At 44.6% G+C, this 8014-nt stretch overlaps 1 long non-coding RNA gene across 1 annotated transcript; it reads right to left on the bottom strand.

The window, feature by feature from the left end:
• Positions 1-508: 508 nt before the first annotated feature.
• LOC146200915 (uncharacterized) lies at positions 509-4885 on the bottom strand. The gene is made up of 3 exons (XR_014705280.1): positions 4720-4885; positions 4561-4636; positions 509-1516 (listed from the first exon to the last, which is right to left on the bottom strand). It is a non-coding gene; the product is annotated as an uncharacterized LOC146200915 (long non-coding RNA).
• Positions 4886-8014: the final 3129 nt, after the last annotated feature.

The following is an 8014-nucleotide window of genomic DNA, read 5'->3' on the forward strand; positions in this document are numbered from 1 at the left end:
GTACCCGCTCACATTTTATCATCCCAAAAAACGATAGCGAGGGAGCAGCCTCATAGAGAAAGGGATAGGGTAAAGAGCGGACACTTCCATAGGGTCCAGCTGATGGATGGATGGAATATAGGAGCGTCCCCTTTGAAACGGGGTGGTAGCAGTAGCTATCATGCTCATTTTTCTCCCTATATCTTAATTATTGATTTGGATTGGTTAACTAAACCATCATTCTATTTCCTAAATTCTTGAACAGCGGCTCAATTGACTGTAGCGCACCAAGCGGCTGAAGCTTGACGCACATTCCCTTTCGTTAAAGGCGCGCAGTTTGAATGCTAGCAAGCGCTTGCCTACTGCCGCGCCCTGTTGGTACATTTCTATTCTGTACTGTGTAGTATTATTGCTCTACTTATTTTCAACAATGAAATATAAAATGTCACAATTACTGCTGACTGACCATCAACGCAGCTGCGTCAAAGCCTTTGCCAAACAGCAGTATTGCAAGAACGATGCCAGGAGCTCCGTGAAATGAACATTTATTTTGCTTCATACAACAACAAAAAAGAAACAATTCTGTCACAGTTTGCTGCACGAAAGCAACCAGGAAGAGAGACAAAACTTAGGATACATCAGCCCACGTGTACATTATAAAAAAGTAAAAAAAAAAGAATACACAAGACAAGAAACAATACATAGGTAGACAAATGTAGCACAACATGCAGATATACATAGTATGGAAAATGATACACAAGAAAATACATACACTATGCTCAAAATATATTCGCGGCTCCCTCACAATACCCTGTATTTTATTTTAAACACAGATTTCAAACAAATATACTTCAAGTAGTCTTAGGTATTATTCCACAGACACATTGCTTTTAGCTTAAATGCGAACCCTTCCCCATACAATCATGTGTTTTTGAATACGACATTGGCAGCAAATTCCAGCAGACGGTTACGTCTTTCATCCTCTGCATAACCTTTTTCAGATAGTTTGAAGGGTTCCTAATCAGAAACATTATGTAAGCCCAAAATAAGCTGGGAAACATTTACTCGTGTTACAAAGTGCCTGGAATTCATTTTGCAATGACAATGTAACTAGCACTCGTTAAAAACATAACCAGAATGCTCAACACTGTAAATGTAATATTTATTCCTCTATTATTTGCGTCTTTATAGCCTGGGTCTGTTTGCGACGGTAAATAGAAACCAATCAAGCTTAGCTTGCAATATTCTCAGATGGTCAGTTTGTTGGAATGTGAAAATATGTACTGAGATTTTTATTTGAGGAAAAAATTGGGGGGGGCACATTTATTTCATGCCTATTGACATATTTTTTATGTTAAATAACAATTATATCGTTGTAGAAATATTTGCACATTAAATCACGTGAAATGGCTAGCCGAAAGTGAAAGCTCAAATCTATCGACTCGTGGAATGCGGGATATTGGCCCGGACCTCTTGCACGTATGATGCAATTGTCTCACCAGGACACACAGCAGAGACTGCCGAATCCTGGCATCCGCTGCAAAATTTACAGTAGAAATATATGTCATCGTGATACACATTTTACTAACACTGTGTAGACAGGTTAAACACGAGAAATCTGTAAAGGAATAAAGTTACGAATATTAGTCAATGATTTATGGAACCTCGAGTGCATACCCACATAAAATACACAGCTCAAGCTACACGGCCAAGATTCCTACCAGTAATTTCCAAGCTTTGCTCCATTTCCCGATGTTAGTCTTCGGTTTTAAAAGCTGCATTGAAAGCCGACTACGCGTTTCATTCCATGAAAATACTTGATAACTGGCGGCAACAACACAGGGGATACCACAATGCGCGTTAGGAGCACTGAAAATGAATGCGTGGGTGAAATGCATGTTTTCAGAAACGGAGAGGACAGAATTATCGGCGCGCCACTTCTTTAGTCATCATCCCCATCAGCTTGACTATACCCACTAAAGGGCGAAGGCCTCTCCCATATTTCTCCACTTAACCCGGTTCAGTGCTAGCTGCATCCACTTGACCTCTGCGAACTTCTTAACCTCATCTGCCCACCTACCTTTCTGCCGCCCCCTGCTACGCTTTCCTTCCATTGGAATCCAGTTTCTTACCCTAAGTGACCATCGGTTATCCTCTCTTCGCACTACATGTCCTGCCCATGCCCATTTCTTCGTAATTTCCACTAGTATGTCGGTAACCTGAGTTATTCTTTGACCCACTCTGCACGCTTCCTATCTCTTAATGTTACCCCTATCATTTTTCGTTGCATATCCTTCTGAGTTGTCCTCAACTTAAGTAGAACTCTCTTGGTTAGGCTCCACGTTTCAGCGCCATAGGTCAGTACAGGTAAGATGCAACTGTTATATACTTTCCTCTTTAGCGATACCGGTAAGCTGATAGTCATAATCTGCGAGTGCTTGCCAAATGCGCTCCATCCCAATCTTATTCTTCTTGTTATTTCCTTTTCATGGTCCGGATCTGCGGTTACTACCTGTCCTAAGTAGACATATTCGCCTACTACTTCCAGTAGCTGGCTACCTAATGTAAACTGCTGTTCCTTTTCGAGGCTGTTGACCATTACCAATTAGTCTTCTGCATATTGATTTTCAAGCCTACCTTTCTACGTTTCCTGTCTAGGTCACCAATCATTATTTGCAGTTCATCCCCCGAGTTGCTTAGTAAGGCAATGTCATCAGCAAATTGCAGATTACTGAGGTATTCTCCATCTACTCTTATCCCTAACTGCTCCCATTCCAGGTCTCTGAATACTTCCTCTAAGCAAGCTGTGAATAGTACTGGGGAGATCGTGTGTCCTTGCCTAACACCTTTCTTTATGGGAATTTTGTTACTTTCTTTATGGGAATTTCGTTACTTTCTTTATGCAGAACTATTGTTGCTGTGCATCCACTGTATATATCTTCCAGCACTTTCACGTACGGCTCGTCTAACCCCTGATTTCGCAATGCTTGCATCACCGCCGAGGTTTCAACTGAGTCAAATGCTTTTTTCGTAATCAATGCATGCTATGTATAAGGGCTGGTTATATTCCGAGCATTTTTCTATCACCTGATTGATGGTATGGATATGATTGACAGTAGAGTACCGTTTCCGAAAACCTGCTTGATCCTTTGCTTGATTGCAGTCTAAGGTTGTCCTGATTCTATTAGCGATTACCTTAGTAAATACCTTATACGTAACAGATAGTAAGCTGATTGGTCTGTAATTTTTAAGGTCCTTAGAGTCCCTTTTCTTATGAATGAGGATAATGTTTGCATTTTTCCATGGTTTCGGTACCGTCGATGACACCAGGCACTGCGTATACAGGGTGGCCTGATTTTCTAACACGATATCCCCTCCGTCCTCAAGCAAATTAGTAGTTATCTGATCCTCTCCAGCTGATTTCCTCCTTTTCATAGGTTTTTATGCTTTCTTGACCTCGTCCTTCGTAACTGGTGGAACGTCTGACTGTTTTTCCCTACCGTCAATCTCCTTATGGTCCTGACTACTTTGGCTACTGTAGAGATCTCTATAAAGCTCCTCGGCTACTTTGACTATATTGTCCATATTCGTGATGACGTTGCCCTCCTTGTCCCTTATCTCATACATCTGGTTTATGCATATGCCCAATTCTTCTTTACCGCTTTAAGGCTTCCCCCGTTCTTTACAGCATGCTCAATTTCCTCCATCTTAGACTTCCTTATATCGGCCACCTCGCGCTTATTGATAAGCTTTGATATCTCGGCCAATTCAATCTGGTCTGTTGGATTGCAAGATTTCATACTCAGGCGTTTCTTAATCAAATCTTTCGTCTCCTTAGCTTACCGGTATCCTCTCTATCCTACCGCCTTCTTCTACCGCACATTCAGTAATGATATCTCTGAAATTATTGTTCATTGCTTCTAGGGTAATGTCGCCATTCTCGTTTAGAGCTTAATATCTATTCTGTAGCGAGATCCTGAACTCTTCTGCCCTCCCCTTCACCGCTAATTCGTTGATGGCTTTCTTTCTTACTAATTTGTTGCGTACTTCTTTAGTATCAAGGTGTTTAGAAGCACCTCGGCGTTTCCTTTTCTATTGCCTTTTTTTAAGCGCATTCACCGCGGGCTTTTCGTTGCAGATGACGATCCTCGCTCGACACACCTGTTTCTGGTTCTCCAGATTTTGTGCGGTACCTTTGTTTTCCAGCTGTGTTAACAATAACGGTCCCGTACATACCACGCGAAAACGCGCGTCTTTAACACAGCCTACTCTCGATGTTCAGATTTCACCCGGCCAACACACCACCTTAAAGAGATTGCGCACTGGTGAAGGCGATAAAAAACACTCCAACACGTAAAACGCAACGAGAAACCACGCAAAGGTAACCGCTAGGCAAACCAAGCAAAGAACACCCGACGTGGTTTCGCTCTTATCTAACTGCGCAGTAACCGGCGAGCCCTTGTTGCGCCATTACTGAGCACATATAGGCCTTTTCTTCACACTTCACAACCGCGCCTGCCAGAGTGCTCAGCTAAACTGCTTGAAATGCAGCGTAGTTTGCAAACAGAAAAAATATCTCACCTTGCCTTTGCTGGAAGCTGCCGGGGTGTCACGAACTGGCCGACCCATGACGTGCGCACCGCCGCCTGTTCACGTGCTGCGCAATTCAAGAAACCGGCCGGCGCAGTCAGCATAAACTGCTCAAAATGCAACGTTTTAAACCAAAATAACGTTCTTCACCTTGCCGTCCTGACAAACTGCAGTAGTTCCGTTTCGAAGGCCAAGGAAGCCGCATTGAGACCTCACGAACACGCAGCCTGCGTAGACGGCTTCGCCCTTCCGCAGTCTGCTTCGGTCTGCGCCCTTGTCTGCGCCGGCAGCAACCACGCGCGCGGCGCAACAAATGCTGGTGGCGCAATCTATTTGGAGGAGCTGAACTTACGCTATCAGTCATGCGTCATTTCCTGGGGCCAGGTGTTGCCGAGTGTCCGCTCTTTACCCAATCCCTTTCTCTATGGGAGCCTTACGTCAGCACGCTTACGCTCGCAGCCGGCGAGCCGCGTCCCCCGACGGCGACCGCCACGCCGCAGCTCGGCCCTGCGCTTGCTCCGCCGACTGGTTGGGCTGCTCAATTACTTTTGGCAAAGACGGTACCTTTCTAGACATGTTTTTGCATTGACTACTACTGTTTTATCTGTCCCCTTTTGCGCATGCTCGATTTTTTTCATGTATAAGCTGTGTACTTCGGCTTAAATAAAGAGTTGGTAGTTAGCACTTGTCAAATGTCTTATGTGTTCTTCTTAGTCCTTTGTGTTCTATTTTTGCAGTAAATTGTTTACTTAATAGATCACCAACTAGCCCGGCAACATGCTTTCCTCAAAGGAGTGAAATGGGTGCCTCTTGGGTATGTTTTTTTTTTCGCAGTGGAAGAATACAGAGCAGCAGTGAAAGCTAGGTGGTGTTCAAAAGCCAGTGCGTTTTGGATGTGGGCGCCCGGGGGCCGAATTACGGACTCCGCTCACAAGTTTGTGAGCGTGACGTCAAAATTACGAAGCTGTGACGCAGCCTTGAGACGTCAATCGTGACGAAGTACGAAATCGTCCAATTACCAGCGACATTTAGCGTGGCTCCGCCCTAGTAGACCCGAATCCTCGGCAAACGTTGATGCCACAGTGTGGCACAAAATTGAGCAGGGACCGTCTCCTAACATTTTCTAACATGACGCGACTAATACGCAATAAATAAAACAAACAAAGGTTTATTTTGGCAAGATACTATTTTTAGTATTGATTAACATTGAGCTCAAGTTGAAGCGCTCTTAGTTTTGTAGTTATACTTGCTATTAGGTAACTTTTGTTGCCGCGAGGGTGCGCCGGCGGCGTCATGGCGTGCACATGGCGGCCTGCAAGCAAACAGCTGATTCCCCGAGAAGGTGCTGCTTTTTTTGGCATCGTCGGTAATCGAAGTACCGTGCAAGTGCCGTGAGCATGCTGAAAATCTAATAGAATGCAGTCGAAGTTCAAGGCCTGCAGCGATAAAATTGCATGGAGCGCTTGACACGGAAATGGACAAAGACAACTTGCGAAGGTGTTTTCGGTCGGCGCCTACTAGTATCGATGAGAAAAGTGCTGAAAGCGCAACGTGCAGGCTCCGTGGTTCTATTTGTTTCTCTTTAGGAAATACAAAACGACTGTGAAGCATGTAGTGTAGGCCAAAATGAAGCTCTGTCCTTGCATGATCATCTGTTTGTATGTAGCTGGATAGTTTAGGAAAGAACATGATCATGGGAATGCTTCCACCCCTGCCGTGACTGAACCCGAAGCCTTCATTCACTGCAGTGCCACCGTGACAGGGCTTTCCATGTAGCTTTCATTGTAGTGTGCTCTGTATTTTTTCTTTGTTCTCATGACTGAGTTGCTTTGTTTTTGAGCGATACCTTCTGCCCACACACCATTTGCTTGATGCATATGTGATGTTTTTGCACCAGTTTATATACCTATGGGATTTTCTGCGTACGCTACAATCACTGTGAGCACTAAAACTCGCAATATTATGCATTCAATTTGTCAGCTTTACACTGTTTAGCATTAAGCAAATGCTTTCTATGCGTCCTAACAGTATATGCAGGCCTTTAGTCCTGGAAGGTTCACTAATGGAGACTACCTTATGCAAACAGTGTACATAGCACTACTTGTGTCATGTTTCTGCACTGCTAAGTGCCATACTTTGCTTCCTGCTTCTGAAATGTGCCAAACCTATGACAACTACTATGCAAGCCTGTAATCATTAAGCAACTAATCTTTTGTGTTTTGCCTCTGTGTCGCAGGTTTATGCACAATACTTTCATTTCTTGCTTCTGAAGTATATCAGACCTGCGATGAGTACTGTGCCAGCTTACAGGCTCTAAAAATTATTCTTGTGTGTCCTCTCTGTGTAGCACAATTGTGCAGCACGTCAAATAACTGCCGATGCTATTGCAGGAAGTTGGTTTCGCTGCTGCATATTCAAGTGTGTGAAATGCTGCCGGAAAATAAAGGTGCACAGTGGATACACGTGCTTCTAAAAAAACTTCTGTGAGGCCTTGCCATTCCGATAGGCATCACAATTGCTGCCTCGTTGTGAAACACTTTAATTATGTACTCAAACACATGCACACACACACACAAACACCAACATACACGGTTGTAAGCAACAGTGAAGGGGGGTGTACAAAGACAAATTTGACTTGACAGATGAGGTGTTTTAACGCATGGTTCGAGAAGATGCAACCTTATCACAGCAAGTTTCTGGCACAGACATGAAACGAGAAGACGCTGCACTTGGCTGCCTGTGATGAGTTGGTCAGCTACGTGTGGTATATCACGGCCGATTGCTGTGCTGTGATTGAAGCCAAAGCGGTTGCCGCACCATGGGCAGCTGTGCCAGCCTCTGGTGGTAGGTTCTGTGGAACAGGCTCACAACATGATTCTGTATGGCTTTTCACTAGGGGTATGCATGGCAATAGTGATCCCACTTCCAAGTAGCCAGTGCACAGATGTGACCCTTTCTTGTCCAAGCCAGCAGCACCCTCCTCGTCTGCAGGCAGGCAGGAAGACGTCCAACGAAGTTATGCAACAAGGCACATGCTACACGTTCTGGCTGGTAGAGGAACGTCTAGTATTTTTGCAAGCACTGGAAGCGGGTCTACAGCACGTCGATGCAGTTATCCACCATTAACCTTGTGGAGGTGTATGCCTTGTTCTATAACCGTTATGGAGAGTCCGGACCGGGATTCCATGGCACTGGCAGCCATGTCTCCAACAGGTGCCCCTCTCACCAGCATAACCGAAAATGGCACGCTGTTAAGCACATTCTTCATCACGTCGTTGTCGACCTCAACAGCCTCATAAACTAACAGCCTTACTGACACAATGGAAGAGTCGCATCAAGTAGCTCATTGCCAGGTTTTGCTGACGATGACATTCATGGGCGTGCAGACAATGAATGATTGAACGTTTCAGCAACACTGCTGTAAGGACAGCCTTGCACTTCATAT

Source organism: Amblyomma maculatum, chromosome 2, assembly GCF_055883805.1.
Source record: "Amblyomma maculatum isolate TAMU_Amacu chromosome 2, ASM5588380v1, whole genome shotgun sequence".
Taxonomy (NCBI): Eukaryota; Metazoa; Arthropoda; class Arachnida; order Ixodida; family Ixodidae; genus Amblyomma; species Amblyomma maculatum.